Raw genomic sequence first — 16,553 nt, forward strand, 5'->3', positions numbered from 1 at the left:
TTAAAATAAAATGTATTTTTCTAAGATCCACTAAATAAGCTATGTGAGATAATATTTTTTAGAGATGGAGGAACCCAGGTACACATCTGTTCATTTATCTTCCTGAGATGCAGTCCCACAGCCAATGCCAATGCCAGGATTTGAATCCTTGCTCTTGCTGTGTAATTTTCCTATGTGCAAATGATAAAAGCTAACACAGCTCAAGCATTCAACGTGAGCCAGATGCTGCTGTAAGAGCTCTAGACCAGTGCTTCTCACCCAGAGGCACTTCAGCCCCCTGGGGACATTTGGCAATGTCAGGAGACATTGTTGACCAGGGATGCAACTGTTCTGCAATGTACAGGACAGCCCCCCATATATAACAAACTTCACACAATATTGGAGAGAACTATTTTTAAATGTTATTGCACACATTTCTTCTCCTTAAACATTGAGATGAATAATTAAACTCAAACATTTACTTAGTGCTTTTAAACTCACAGAGGACTTTCTGTATTATCTTGTCTTCACAAGAACGCCATACCAGGTGTTCTTCAGTTACTACCCACCTCATTCTCATTTGGTAAATGTGAAACTGGGGCTCTGAGAGGGAGAATGACTCACACCCTCACAGATACACCCAGAAATAGTGCTCATCTGGACCAGTCAAGCTTATGTATAACATTAACCATCCCTGTTAATTTAATACTTCTAATCTGCTTCAAGAGAAAAGCTAACTGTTTGGACTCCTAAAGGTTACAGGGCCAGTAAGTGTTGGAGTTGGACTGACCCACAAGTCTTCTAAGTTATTCTCTATCTTTCTACTTCGGCCTGCTGCTGCCTCCCGTCAGTGAACCTCCTACTGGAATTCAGGGTCTTCTTCTGCCTGTAGGTTGCTGTCATTGGCTGTATGCAGTGTCTAGTGAACTTCAAAGTCCTTTAGAGTGGTTGTGTCCCCAAATGGCTGCAGGTGCCATTTTTCTGTGCACGTGCATTTACTATGGATAGTGTCTCAGTTTTTTCTTCCCTGGCTGTCTGTCCTCATCATGCCCATCTTTAGCACCTCTCCTCAAACACACACCTTATATTATTGGTCAGGGCTCTCAGGAGAAAATAGCCAATAGGATATAATATGTAGGAAGACGGTTATTACAAGGAACTGGCTCACATGATTATGAAGGCTGAGAAGTCCCACAATCTTATGTCCGCAGGTCCGAGGCCCAGGAAAGCCCCTGGTATAGTTCCAGTCTGAGTCTGAAAGCATGAGAACGTGGGGAGCGGATGGTGTGAACCCCAGTCCAAGGGCAGAAGACCCGTGTCCCAGCTCAGGAGGGCCCAAGGGCAGAAGACCCATGTCCCAGCTCAGGAGGGTCCAAGGGCAGAAGACCCGTGTCCCAGCTCAGGAGGGTCCAAGGGCAGAAGACCCGTGTCCCAGCTCAGGAGGGTCCAAGGGCAGAAGACCCGTGTCCCAGCTCAGGAGGGCCCAAGGGCAGAAGACCCGTGTCCCAGCTCAGGAGGCAGCAGGGAACAAAAAAGGCAAATTCCTCTTTCCTCCACTTTTTGTTCTATTCAGGCTTCCCCACATTGGATGATGCCCCCGCACTGGGGAGGGCCGTCTACTTTACTGAGTTCACAGTTTTAAGTGCTATCTCATCTGGAAACACCCTCACAGACACACCCAGAAACAGTGCTCATCTGGGCCCATCAAGCTTACAGATAATATTAACCATCCCTATTAATGTGATACTTCTAAATCTGCTTCAAGACAAAAGCTAACTGGGCTGATCAAAATCATATCTAAAAAAAAAAATCATATCTAATATAAGAATTAGCAGGCTCTGTGTGAAGGCCTATGAGGCTTTTTTTTTTGAGTAAGAAGTGTTTTACTATTTACTATTCCATAGGGAACCATCTATTAAATTTATGCCAATAAAGCCATAGCTTTTTATGAGCTTCCTGCTGGAAGATGTCTTCTATTCTGTTTTCCTCAGCCACACTGGGAATAGGTGGAGTATCTGGGTAATTGGCCTTGTACGCCATGTGTGTATAATGAACTAGAGGAATGCACAAGCATTGCAAGTTTCCTATGTACCAACTACTCTTGCAAGAGCTTTACATGGGGTAATTCATCTCCTCTCATCACTAGGAGGCAGGTGCTCTTACTATTCCCATTTACAGGTGAAGAAACAGAGGCACAGTGCGCTCAGGAAGTTGTGTAGCCAGGATCACATTTGCTTTTTACTTTCCTGCAAAGTCCTTCTTTTAAACCACAGCCTCTCCCCATGGTGCCCTACTCACAGGTGAAATCTCATTGAAATTTTGTTTTAGATTTTATTTATTAATTTGAGAGAGAGAGGGAGGGAGAAGACAAGGGAGAAGGAGAAGTGGGAAGTATCAACTCAAGGTGCTCCTTACATGTGCCTTGACCAGGCAACCGGAGTCTCAAACTGGAGGCCTCAGTATTTCAGGTGAACACCTTATCCACTGCACCTCCACAAGGAAGGTCCAAGTGACCTTTTTTGACCTCCTTGACTTGACAGTTTCCTTCCCTCTTATAAATCCACCAGAACTTTCTTTCCTCCTCTGCCCTGTGCTCTGAACCTGATTCTGCCTCATTAAGTGGCTGTTTGTGATCTTGTCTATATTCTACAGTAGAGCATATTAAAGCACAGGTGTGGAACCCACCGAAGTGTGTTGAAATGAGTTGTTGGCTCTTGATCATCACTTTCAAAATTAAGTAGAACAGAAAAGAATAAATAAGATGGAATAGAAGTATAATAGAATAAAAGAGAATATCAGAGTGTATCCCAAATAGAAAAAACAAGTATTATTTGATGGAATTTTTTATCAGTAAGGTATTTGTGTGTGTGTGTGCACATGCTCGGTTACAATATAGAGATCTTTCTTCTGGGGAAGAAGACACATGCACATGCTCGGTTACAACATAGAAGATATTTCTTCTGTTTAATGGGTGTAGAGTTTCAGCTTCGTGAGAGGGAAAGAGTTCTGGAGATCGGTCACACAGCAAGCTGAAGTACAGTAGTCCCCCAACCTGACTTGCAGTTTTGTATTCCATGGTTTCGGTTACCCATAGTCAACCATAGTTTAAATATATTAAAAGAAAGGTTCCAGAAATAAAGAATGTATAAGTTTTAAACTGCACATTATTTTGAGTAGAATGATGAAATTCCCTGCCATTCACCTTGGACATGAATCACCCCTTTGGCCAGTGTGTTCGTGCTGTACACACTCCGTGCCCTTTCGTCACTTAGTGGCTGTCTTGGTTGTTAGATCAACCGTCAGTGTGTCTCACAGTGCTTGCATTTAAGTCACACTTATTTTACTGAGTAGTGGCCCCAAAGTGCAAGAGTAGTGATGCTGGCTAATAGTTCTAACATGCCAGGGGGAGCCATACTGTGTTTGTCTGTAACAGGGCACAACACAGTTGATATAGGGTTCAGTGTTGTCCACGGTTTCAGGTATCTCCTGGGCACCTTAGAGTGTATCGCCCCAGACACGGGAGGACTACTGTACTTAATGTCACTAAACTGTACACTCAAAAATGGTAAAGATGGCATTCCAATATGTGTATTTTTCCATGGTTAAATATAAAATTTTTGAGAAGGTATTTCTTACTGTGAATTAGAACCACAATGTTTGAGGAGAAACACTATTCTACCTATTGAAATCATTTTAGGGCCTAGATCATGTGTGGTTCAGCTTTTAATTCTAAATAGCACACAATTAACATAACAGCACCAGCTCGGAGTAAACTCATCAAATATCTCTTGAATTGAGTATAGAAAGTCCTCACAATGTCATTGATAGGTTCTTGGAAACGGCAATTTCAAGCTAAATGACACATAAGAAACCATAGGCAGATTGATATGCTCAAGAATTAACTTCCAACAGCTTATTTCTGGTCACGAAAACATTACCATTCTAAATAAAGACCCAAGCCACTTCCAATATCAAACATTAAAATAAACATGAGGTCTATATACATTTTAAGAAAGATTAATATAAACAATCAAGATAATCACTTTCCAACTTGCTTACTCCAGCTCAGGGCCATGGGTGGCCAGACCTATCCCGGCAGTGCAGGACACAGGGCAGGAGCCCACCCAGGACGGGACCCTGAGAAGGAGGGAACACTTGGGTCACATATGCCTTTGGGTCCACGGGGAGTCCTCATTGGCTGTTCTCAGTTTTTCAGAGCTGTGAAAAATTCTTTCTGGCTTCTGACCTGAACAATCTTTTACTTTTTTTTTTTTTTTTTAACTTTTTCTTTCCTTTAAAGAGAAAGGCATTTGTTCTTTTAAAAGCTGTAGTTTTCTAAACCAGAGGAAAAATTACTTTTCAGCTATTTCCTCTTAGAGATAAGTTTTCTTTCTGTTCTACTTTCATTCCTTCACTCTTTCTTTCACATGTTCATTGAGGAAGACTCCCATGAGCTTCCCTTTGGCTGGCCTGCCAATGCTGGGAACCAAGGTCGGCAGGCAGACCGCCTCTTACCCCACCTCTGGGACTCGCTGACAATCCATTCAGTAGGGCCAAAGAGAAGCATACAGCCCAAAAGCAGCCATGGCAGAGGGCAGGCCCCTATGAGCAAGAGCAGGTCTCCCTAGGCGAGGGAAGAAGCAGTGAAAGAGAATCTCAGCCTTCCAGGGAGCTCCGCCCACCACAGGAGTGTGGTCCCGCCCCCTCCCCAGTACCTGTAGGAGCCCCAACCCCAAGCCTTTGGACGAAGTGAATTTTAGGAGACTAAAATCGTGCGATAAATGTATCTCTGGTGAAGAAGGCAAGGAAGGGTGTGGGTCAGGCATAGGGACCAACATCTACAAAGGCACAGAGACTTGGAAAAGTGTGAGCATTTAGGAAATGTCGTGAGGTCGGTTCCATTGGAGGGTCCCCAGGGGGACGGCAGTGGGAATGATGGGGAAAGATCCTGAGCAGGGACTGTCAGATGGGATCCAGGCTGGAGAAGCTAAGGAACCCCTTCTGCTCTAAAGTAGCTCCTAGCTACTTTTCAGCAAGTTCATTTCCCCCTATTTGGATAATATTGAGTATTCAGCTGCAAGAGAGGGGGGGTGCGAGTACTTTCAACAGGCCGAAAGAAAGCCACACCTTGACAATTCACTCTGCTATCTGATGTGCACTAAATTAGTTTCCATATTAACACATTATGTGGAGATAAGACAGAGAAACACGAATTATAAAAGACACATTGGGCTCTTATTAAATTTTCAAGGAATACAGTGTGTGCATTAGTCTGAAGCCGGAAACCTAACGCAAGAGAGATTTGCAGGGAGCTGCTATACAGAGATGGATTACCCAGAGAAAAAGATTTGGCTCTGGAGCTGATGTTTTCTTTTTCACTGTGAATGGAACGAGATAAGACACATTTTGTACAAAATGGAACTGCTTCTGGCTCACTTTCCCCCAGTTCCGAGCCCCCGCTCCAAGTGCTGCCAGGCACAGAGGGCGGCTCTCGCGCAAACCCCGAGGGCCGCTCAGACAAGCCAAGCAGCGTTTGCCGATGAACGGCAAATCCAAGAGAAGATGCCGCCCCCTGGGCGGCTCGGCTCGGCTCTGCACTGTCAGTCCAGCTTTGGATGATGAATTGGTGATGTTCCCATGTGGAGGCACGAAGGCACCACAGCCGCTGGGCCTAATCGTAATGCATGTTTAACCTTCCCCTGCTAACCAGCCACCAAGGAGAAAAGATCGATTGAAAATAATTCCCTGGATGGGTTCACAGAAAACCAGAAGGATGAATGCCAATGTCTTTGAAAGGCTGACGAGTTGTTGGTAGTACCAACAGGGATTCAGGCCCCCTTGGCTGTGGCACCCTGGGGACAGAGTGTGGGCTGCCTGGTCCTCACCTAGTCATCTGTGGAGGCTCCTGAGGCACGTAGCATAAGAGCTGTTCTAGTGTGGAAATAATGAAGGCAAGGACTAGGATTGGGTCTGTCATGACCTTGCTGTGTGACCTTGAACAAGTCATTGAGCCCTTCATTTTCCTCTTCTGTTCAATGAAGGGGTCGACCTGCATGATCTCTAATATCCCTGCAAATGTTAATATTCTAGTATCCTGTTACTCTGCTAATGAACACAACCTCATGCTTTCAAATTGTAGAGGACACTGATGACCCAGCAGCTGGGAGTGTCAGTGGGGAGAATCACCTCCTGCTGCAAAGAGCTGCCTGGTCAGGGGTCCAGCCTGTCCTGGGGAAGCCCCCCTGGCAGACGCAGCGTGAAAGGGCCTGGCTCCTTTATCCCACTGACACTGTGCCGTAGGGTCACCCCACTGACACTGTGCCGTAGGGTCACCCCACTGACACTGTGCCGTAGGGCATGCTAGCTCCAGGGCTACCCAGGGGGTTGCTCAAGGCTTTCACTGGACCTCAGTTTCACCCCCTGCCCAATTGTTCTTCAGCCCCTCCTTCCAAGATATTGCTCCCATAGCTCTTCCTTAACAAGCAGCTCTCATGCTAACCCCTTCTCAGAGTCAGCCCCCTCGGGAACCCACCGGCCATGCCCATGGCTATGGACTCATGCCATTCTAACCTCTCACTACAGCCCTACCCGGCCCTCCTCCCTCATTTTCAAATGAGAAAATAAAGGCTTAGAGGATGACTGGCCAAGTTCACTCTGTTGGCAGAACTGGGGTTAAACTTTTAGTTTCTCAAGTCAACCACACCCTCTTTCTACCACGGCTCAGTGCCTTCCCTAACATATCTCATTTTCCTTGCGTGGTGGAGAGAGGCATGGAGGCAGAGAGAGAAATCGATTCCTCCATCCATCTCCACTGCAAGGAGGAATAGTAAGCAAATGCATGATTCATGGGTTATTCACTGCCTCTATTTTAAAGAAATGAACGAAGGGTTTTCATTTGGGGATTTTTTTAACCTCTTTGTGAAGCCAGATCACACAACTCTGGATTAGAAACCAGAAAATGAATTTTAGTCTCAGCTTCTCTCTTTTGCGTTGCAAATATACTGCTGTTTGATAGTGGGCTCTTTCAGATTCCAAGCCGGATGCTTGGGGATGGGGGTGCTGGGGTTCAGGGGCAGAGAGAAGGTTAATCTTGTGAAATAATAGCTGGTGATGATGGCTACATAAGACATTGTCATGGGGGAGGGGGAAGCTGGATGGAGACATAGGAACTTTTTGTATTATTTTTACACTTTCTTATAGTTAAAATCACTTTAAAAGAAAAAGCTTAAATATACTAATAACCAAACGATGGTTTCATTGATTCTAACAGGGCTGGATGACTTGAGGTGGGTGAAGGGAAGGAGTGGGCAGGTCTCAGAACGTAGGAGAGTGCCTGATTGCAAGGCAGGTGTGTTCTAAATGTCACTCAGTGAGACGGAAGCTGGAGGAGACTGCTGCACCAGGTATGCATTTTTATAACATGTCCTTCACGAGGAAAGAACCTGAGGACAGGCCGTCTCTAAGCCAAAGCCTCGCAAAGTGCCTGCTAAAGCACGCGCTCCCCTGTTTGGGCTACATCTCCTCAGTGAGTCTCACCGACCTCCGAGTCTCCCATCCACTGGGTCTGACCAGCTCCCTCAGTTTACAGGAGAAAAACTGAAGCCCTGAGCAGTAAACAGGGTGCCCAGAGAGTGGCTAATTTAATATAACAAAAGCAGACAGTTCTAAGATAGAAGCAGACACCTGGACAGTGGTTTGTCGCGTGTCTTGTCCTGTTTCAAGAGCTCACAGTTGGAGGGGCAGAGGCCACATGCAAGCAGAATGGGGTCAGGACTGCCCCCTGACAGCCTCCAACCCCAGCCAAGAGCCCCAGACCAGCGGCAGTGTTGGGCAAGCCGTGCAGGGTGGGTAGTCTGCACAGGAAGGACCCCAGCCACGGGAGCTGCCCGTAAATCACTCATGAGTTGAGTATTTTTAGTTTTGAAACTACACTGCATTCCAGGGTACTGTCAACTATAAATGAAAGTCACTGTAAAAGAAAAAACTAATCAACTGAATGGAGACAGCTGCCTCCTATCACAATGTCATGCAATAAAAGGTCCATTTTTTCCTCTAAGTTCTAATTTTCTCCTAGGAAAAGTGAATAGTTTTGGAGTTACAAGATACAAATACTAACCAAAACTGCTGTCGATTCATAAATGTATGTTATCTTAGTGGTGTTCAGTGTCCAAGAAAATCACCATTACCTCTATCTCATGTTTCCAAGTCCAAAGTCACAAGGAGAACTGTTTTATCCATGTGCATTTTAAAGCATAAAACTAATTTTTATACATCATATAATTTTTATACATCATATAATTTTTATACATCATAGTAACCACCACCCTGACCAAGATAAAGAACATTTCCAGCACCCCAGAGGCTTTCTAGAGTGCACAAATATTTATTTATTTACTTACTTATTTTATTGACAGACAGACAGACAGACAGGAAGGGAGAGAGATGAGAAGCATTAACATGTAGTTGCATCACTTTGATTGTTCTCTGATTGCTTCTCATATGTGCCTTGACTGGTGGGCTCCAACCAATCCAGTGACCCTTGCTGAAGTCAGCGACCAGAGGCCTAAGTCAGTGACCTTGGGCTTTGAGCCAGTGATGTTTTGGCTCAAGTTAGCAACCACGTGGTCATTTCTCTTATCCTATGCTCAAGGTGGCAACCCCACACTCAAGCCAGTGACCTAGGGGTTTCGAACCTGGAGCCTCAGCACCACAGGCTGATGCTCTATCCACTACGTCTGGTCAAGCAAATGCACAGATATTTAAATAACACATAAATTTTACACAAATTGAAGCCTCCAGCCTCACCTGCCTGGGCGGCCAGCTGCTCCAGGACCTGAGATAGACCCCCTCGGTGGCCAGTAGGGAGGAAAGATTTTTTCCTAAATGCAGATGTGAGACATTCAGGCACACTATTCCAGAATTCTCCACCAACTGCCTTTTCAAAATGCCCTTGAAACATTTTCTTTTTCTTTCTTTTTTGGTATTTTTCCAAAGTTAAAAGCTGGTAGGCAGTAAGACAGACTCCCACATGCACTGACCAGGTTCCACCTGGCTTGCCCATTAGGGGGTGATGCTCTGCCCATCTGGGGCGTTGCTCCATTGCAAACTGAGCCATTCTAGCACCTGAGGCGGAGGCCGTGAAGCCGTCCTTAGTGCCTGGGCCAACTTTGCTCCAATGGAGCCTTGGCTATGGGAGGAGAGGGGAGAGACAGAGAGGAAGGAGATGGGGGAGGGTGGAAAAGCAGATGGGTGCTTCTCCTGTGTGCCGTGGCCGGGAATTGAACCCGGGACTTCCACATGCCGTGCTGATGCTCTACAGCTGAGCCAACTGGCCAGGGCTGAAAACATTTTTTTGACAAAGCACAGAAGCTTTAAGGGAAAGAGAATGGAGCTGGGTGAGGGCAGCAATGAACATGATAAGGTTTAAGGAGAACCTGGACTTGGGGGAAGGAGAAAGGTAATGGTGAGATATGACAGGTTCAACTTGTACAAGATGGTTTTCAATATAGACTAATAGTGCTTGTAACTTTGTTTAGTAGCCACTTGAGTGGTAAGCACATCGGGCTTCAGGCTGAGGAATAGATGCCTTGCTGTAAAATGTTAAACTGATGTTGCAGAGAGCCACTTCCTTCTGGATTGTCGAATCAAGCACCAGGTGTCAGCTTTGACTCATTTTTTTTTTCCCAGTGGACAATTCCACTTACCTCTCAGGTCAGGATTTCATAACACATGAAGCTGCTGGCAACCCAGGATTTTGGATTCAACTTCACCAACCTTCTTCATTCTAGGACACATCTTAAAATCCTTCCCACTTAAGTGTTCTACCCAGAATTTTTCCTCTATGAGGGGCACTGACTGCTTAGTCTTCAAATTAGAAACTGTATCTTCCAAAATTCAATTTCTAGTTCTAAAAAGAAGCTCAAGGCTCCCCCCTCCCCATCACCTCCCAAAATCCCAGCCTCAGTTCTCTCCCATGGTTTTGCCCAAAGCCTGCTTAGCCAATCAATTGAGCATGGCTGTTTGGAGAACAATTTTAAATAAGACACTTGACACTGCGGACTGGGTGGAGGCCTTTAGAGTCAGATGAGGTTAGGGCCCTATGGGCTGACCTATAATCAGTGGAGGAAAAAAGATAATAGACAGAAGGCATCGTTCCTCAGAGGATCCAGCTCAGCCTTCCTCATCGATAAGCCTAGTCAGCATCCTTGCTCTCTAGTGGAAGTGGGAATTTTGAGACAACACCAAATCCCTGTGAACTCTCTGTTTCTTTTCCTACATGCCAGGGTTAGAGTTATCTGCCTTCAGCAGGGCCGGCAGACTGTGTGTGTGTGTGGGAGGAAAACCCCGCTGAGCTCACACTGAAGTCCGCCTCCTGCTGTGGAGCTGGCCGCCCCGGTCAGGCCTGCGGATTTCTATTGACAGTGAGCTGACCTGTCAAGGAGAATTTGGGTTTTTGCTTCAGGAAGGACAGCTTGTTTTATGAACAGATGTCTTGGGAGAGAAATCCCACCTCAGCCTGAAGGTTTATGTTGTTCCTCCACCATTTATAATCCCCTCCTTACACTGTTTTCTGATTATAATGTGTAAATATCACATACTGTTTGTAAATAATTCAAACAACTTATAAAAAATGTAATGCCTTTAAAATATAAAAATCTAATAAAGTATATCTTACTGTCCTAGGATAACCAACACTAAAATCCTCAGGACCATTTCTGCAAGCATCTCTTTATGTACACATGCCCATATCCATGTCATTTACAAAAATGAGATCCAGTATACATGATCCCCACCTCTCTCTGTCCTCACCCACATCTGCACCCCACACCATTCTCTACTTTCCCCAAGTAGCCCATGTGTCTGAGCCAGAATGCGAACTGTGAAGTGAAGGTTTGCATGCAATCGTGCATCTGAGGAAGTGGTCCAGAGAACGGGGGAGGGACTGGAATGAGTGAAACAGGGAAGGGAGAAGAGCCAGTTCAAGGTTGTTTTATTGAGCTGGTCACTGTTGTGAGCACCTGGGGTCCTTCTCCCTGGGACCATCTGAGAAGCTGTGTGCAGTCTACCTCAGGGAAGATTGTCCGCTGGGGAAGGAAGGTGGGAGCACTTTTTATTAATGAGATTCTCTCTCCCATTGGTCAAGGATTGCCACATGGTGTATTAATTGCCTCTTCCTTCTAGCAAATGCCAGGCTGACTTAGCAGTCATCTCACAGAGTAGCTTCAGAGAGGCCCCCCAGGAGAAAGTGAGAAATGAGGTGCAGCTGAGGGAAGGTACTAGAAGGTTATCCCTGCATGAAGCTGGTCACTTCAGCAATAGACACAGTAAAAGGTGGGTTGAAGGGACATAAAGCATGAGGCATGATGGATGGCCAATGCAGTGGTCACTCATGTCTTACTCCTTACAACACTCATGTCCAGCAGCAACCTTGACAAAAGACTTAATCCAGGAAGTCAGAACCAAGCGACAGTCCTCCCAGCTGCAACTGCTCCCAACATTATTTCCTTCTCCCACACTCACTTCAGACTCCCCTCATCCTTGGCTAGCCTTCCTCCTTCATCCATGCAGAATGAAGCCTTAGCTCCCTTACCCTCGTTGGGTCAGACTTGCTATGATGACTTGTTTATACTTACGGCTTGGTATGAAGCACCAATGTCCCATGGGTCTAGACATGTTTCTTTCTTAGCCCTTTGGGAGCAACAACCCTAGCTCCTCACAGTATTCAGGGCCAATAGTTCTTTAATGATCTACTGATTCAAGGAAGCTTAAAGAACTAAGCAGAACCCTTCTGGGATAAGCATGCCCCTCTCCAAAGCATCTAATCCAATAGATTATAAGGCTTCAGGGTGGGAAATATAAATTTCTCAAGTAGTTCAATGAGAGTAATGGTGAGAGTAGCTAACGCTTTTCACTACTTGGTTCCAGGACCGATGTAGTCTAGCTATTGGGGACCCACATCCCAACCTGGCCATTGGTTCAATGCATGTAATCATCCTGAAAACTAGATTACAACACCACTGAGTGCTGTGCCCAAGGACAGCATCTTAGGGGAGTCTTTAATAAGTCTTTCAACCTTCTATTAGGCTGTCACTCCCAGGTGATGTGCTATATAGTAGAATCCGTGATTTCTATAGTTATACACCCAATGGCACACCACTGTTACTCTGAATAATATTGCCCTTAAATGAGGCAATATTATTCAGATTCTATACTGTTAAATCCTGCAGGTCCTTGGATGGTGATGCTGACAACCGATGGGAATCTCACATCCAGAGTAGACATTAATTCTTATAAGAACAAACTGCTGCCCCCACTAAGATGAAGGGATCTGAAGAAATCCACCTGGCACCAAGTAGCTGGCTGTTCTCCTTGAGGGGAGAACATTGAGAGCTTGGCTGTGAATTTCTTTGGCTGGAATTCATCATTGGCAGTGGTTAGAAGTTCATGCTTTTGGCCCTGGCCGGTTGGCTCAGTGGTAGAGCGTCGGCCTGGCGTGCAGGAGTCCCGGGTTCAATTCCCGGCCAGGGCACACAGGAGAAGCACCCATCTGCTTCTCCACCCCTCCCCCTCTCCTTCCTCTCTGTCTCTCTCTTCCCCTCCCGCAGCCAAGGCTCCATTGGAGCAAAGTTGGCCCGGGCGCTGAGGATGGCTCTGTAGCCTCTGCCTCAGGTGCTAGAACGGCTCTGGTTGCAACAGAGCAGCACCCCAGATGGGCAGAGCATTGCCCCCTGGTGAGTGTGCCGGGTGGATCCCGGTCGGGCACATGTGGGAGTCTGTCTGACTGTCACTCCCCGTTTCCAACTTCAGAAAAATACAAAAAACAAACAAACAAACAAAAAAGAAGTTCATGCTGTTGGACCCAGTCTTGACCTTTGCTACTGTGGCTTTAAGGGAGGGTTGAATAGGCTGTGGTAGACGCTTTCTGGTGAAAATTAGCACAAGACCCACAGATCTTACACACTGTTTCCACTCCCATGGACATAAATGCCTCATCTCCTAACTTCCTTGACTCTCATCTTCCAATCTTACTCCTTTCAGGTTTCTGACCACTTAGCCAAGCCACTTACCAAGGCCAGGAGTCTATGTTTAACCATATCTCAAGCCAGCTCTGTCTCTATGCACCTTAGGTAGTCAGTTTACTGCCTGCAGCTCTTCCCACAGAGAGGATGCGAGGGTTTGATTTTCAGTTGGCACCATTATGCTGAGGTTATCCACCTATGAGCAATGTCCATCTTCTTTCCACCTTTGTCTTAATAACTCTCCTCCACCACATCACATTAGACTACAAGTATAAGTTGAGAAGGAGGCAATGGTACAACAGAGGCAACTGGCATAAGAGTCAGGGCTACCAGTTCATGTAACTCACTTGTGCCCTCTGTCCCTCTTCAGGTACAATCCACAATCTATAAGTTCTTTTATATGATAGATTGCTGCTATGTCTGTCCAGTCTTATGACTTGGTACATTATGATGGCCTACTTTTGACTGGCAATTCAGGTCAAATAGTCACTTGATGGCTCATGGCAGATGCTCATTCTCCACTAGGGCCTAGTAGTCCACAAAGAACTGCTTCTCAAGTGGTAAGTAAATCTCTGCTGTAGAAAGCATGACCATAACCCAGAGCTCAAGGGTCTAGGCCAGTGGTTCTCAAAGTGTGTGCCAGGGCGCACTGGTGCACCCTAGAAGATTTCCAGGTGCGCCCTATGGTACTCCAGAGAAATATGTGCTTGTTGGGGAACAAAAAACTATAGAGTTTTGGAGTTTAGATTTTGGGGGGACAGAGGTGTGGGGAATTGGCTATAAGCTGACAGTCCAACCCCCCACCTCACTTGCCTGATTAGGTTGCAAAAGGCTGTTAAGCTGTGGTGCCGGATTGTTTACACTACTCTCCATGTTCCCCAGAAAGACTGGAGGCAAGTTTCTTCCATCCTTTGTTTGGTGTAAAGTTAAGATGATATGTATGATGGTGGCTTTGGATTGATGATTAAACATAACTTGTCTCTTGAAGTTTTTTGGATTTCTATAAAAGAAGAATATGTGGCAATATCTAAAAAAGCTCTGAACATTTTACTACAATCTTCAACATCCTATTTATGTGAATTAGGGTTTTCTACCCTCAGCACAGTTAAGGGTAAAAAGAGAGGAATTCTTCAATATATTGATGAGGAAATGAGAGTTTGTCTTTCAAATATATGCCCAAACATTGAAGAAATCGCTAGGATACATCAGGGTCATATTTATCATAAACACAAGAATGAAAAAACTTAACACATTTGCTCCAGGACCTGCCGAATTTGCTAAAGTTACTAAGAATGTATCTTATATATAAAAAGATAACTTTTTTTTTGTTTCTTTAGTTTTTAACCCCTCTTATTTTTTACAAATTCTTAAGAGCATAACTCAAAAACTGTAACATGGCCCTGGCCGGTTGGCTCAGTGGTAGAGCATCGGCCTGGTGTGCAGGAGTCCCGGGTTTGATTCTCGACCAGGGCACACAGGAGAAGTGCCCATCTGCTTCTCCACCCCTCCCCCTCTCCTTCCTCTCTGTCTCTCTCTTCCCCTCCCGCAGCCAGGGCTCCATTGGAGCAAAGTTGGCCCGCGCTCTGAGGATGGCTCTGTGGCCTCTGCCTCGGGTGCTAGAATGGCTCTGGTTGCAGCAGAGCGATGCCCTAGATGGGCAGAGCATCGCCCCCTGGTGGGCATGCCGGGTGGATCCCGGTCGGGCGCATGCGGGAGTCTGTCTGACTGCCTCCCTGTTTCCAACTTCAGAAAAATACAAAAAAAAAAAGTAACATAAAAATGTTTTTTAATGCCAGAATAAATTTAATTTTGTCATATTTATTTTGATTAATTACCATAAAAGAACACTTGGACTTTTTTTTTCTTTAATATTTGACTTAATTATTATAACGTATTTCTCAGAAATTTATATATAGTGCGCCTACAATTATTTGTAGGATTTTAAATATGCCCCTACTTCAAAAAGTTTGAGAACCATTGGTCTAGGCTATGATTTTCCTAGTAGGGTTTTTCCAAGCACTCCACATAAGCATTCTTATCTACTTTGTATAATGTTAGCACTATTGCTTATGCTGGCTCTTATGACTCAAATGGGAGGCAGCTCACCCCAAAGCCTGGACCTGCTGCAGAACTTTCTCAAAACAAACAGGATTCTAAGACACCCAATAAAAGGATAAGAGCAGTATTTCCAAACATGTTCAATGCAGTCTCCAAAATTAAAAGTGGCACACCAGTGAAGTATATTTTACTTGGCAGTATGAGGTACAATAAGAAATAAGTTGTCCTGCCTGACCAGGCGGTGGCGCAGTGGATAGAGTGTCAGACTGGGATACGGAGGACCCAGGTTCGAGACCCCGAGATCGCCAGCTTGAGAATGGGCTCATCTGGTTTGAGCAAAGCTCACCAGCTTGGACCCAAGGTCTCTAGCTCGAGCAAGGGGTTACTCGGTCTGCTTGAAGGCCCACGGCCAAGGCACATATGAGAAAGCAATCAATGAACAACTAAGGTGTCACAGCGAAAAACTAATAATTGATGCTTCTCATCTCTCTTCGTTCCTGTCTGTCTGTCCCTATCTGTCCCTCTCTCTGACTCTCTCTCTGTCTCTGTAAAAAAAAAAAAAAGAGAGAGAGAGAGAAGTTGTCCTTTATAACTCATTATGACTATCTTGGTACACCCAGACCCCTGGGCCCCGAATGCTTCATAAATATACTGAATGTCAGCCCACTCACCTCCAGTAACAAAGTCCTTATCACTGTCTGCCCAGTGAATGGCCAGTTCTCCAATCCACTTTGAGGTTCTGATTTCTAGGCTCATCTCTGGAACCAAGCATACTAATCTAGATTCCCACCCAGAAAGCAGAGCCTGAGACCCAGGCTTCCGTGCAGGTGATTTATTTTGAGCAATGATTTTAGGGAATGAGAATGGAGGACTTGGAAGAGTGAAAACAGGAAGGAAGAAAAGCCATTTCTTCAGTTATTGGGCTTGCTCCAGCTGTGGGCAATGAGGACTGGATGCCCCAGGACACTGCATTGGCTTCCTGTGGCTATTGTAGTGAATCGCCACAAAGCTGTTGGCTTCAAACAACAGAAATCTATCCTTTCACAGTTCTGTAGGCTAGAAATCTGAAATCAAGGTGTCAGCAGGTCCAGACGCCCTCTGAAAACTCTAAAGAAAACTCCTTCTTTGCACCTTTCAGCCTCTGATGGCTGTTGGCACTCCTTGGCTTGTGACTGCATCTCTCTCTGGTCAGTCTCTATGTCACTTTCTCCTCTGTGTGTCTGTGTCTTCTCTTCTGTCTCAAATTTTCCTCTGCTTCCTTCTTAAAAAGGCACTTTCATTAGATTTAGAGGCCAGGATAATCTTCTCATCTCAATATTTTAAATTTAATGACATCTGCAAAATCCCTTTATCTGAATAAAATAACATTGATAGGTTCTAGAGATTTGACATGGATATTTTTGGAAGGTTCATTTTTTTGGCCTAGCATAGACACCTGAGAGGTTCTGTAGAATGTACCTTAAATTTCCCACTTGAAGGGAGAAAGAGGAGGAATTA

At 45.3% G+C, this 16,553-nt stretch overlaps 1 pseudogene; it reads left to right on the forward strand.

Annotated features, from left to right (window-relative positions):
- The first annotated feature begins 1,241 nt into the window (after nucleotides 1-1,241).
- LOC136378759 (mitochondrial fission regulator 2-like) overlaps nucleotides 1,242-16,553 on the forward strand; it is a 55,955-nt pseudogene continuing 40,643 nt past the window's right edge.

This window comes from Saccopteryx leptura, chromosome 7 (assembly GCF_036850995.1).
Source record: "Saccopteryx leptura isolate mSacLep1 chromosome 7, mSacLep1_pri_phased_curated, whole genome shotgun sequence".
In the NCBI taxonomy this organism is placed as follows: Eukaryota; Metazoa; Chordata; class Mammalia; order Chiroptera; family Emballonuridae; genus Saccopteryx; species Saccopteryx leptura.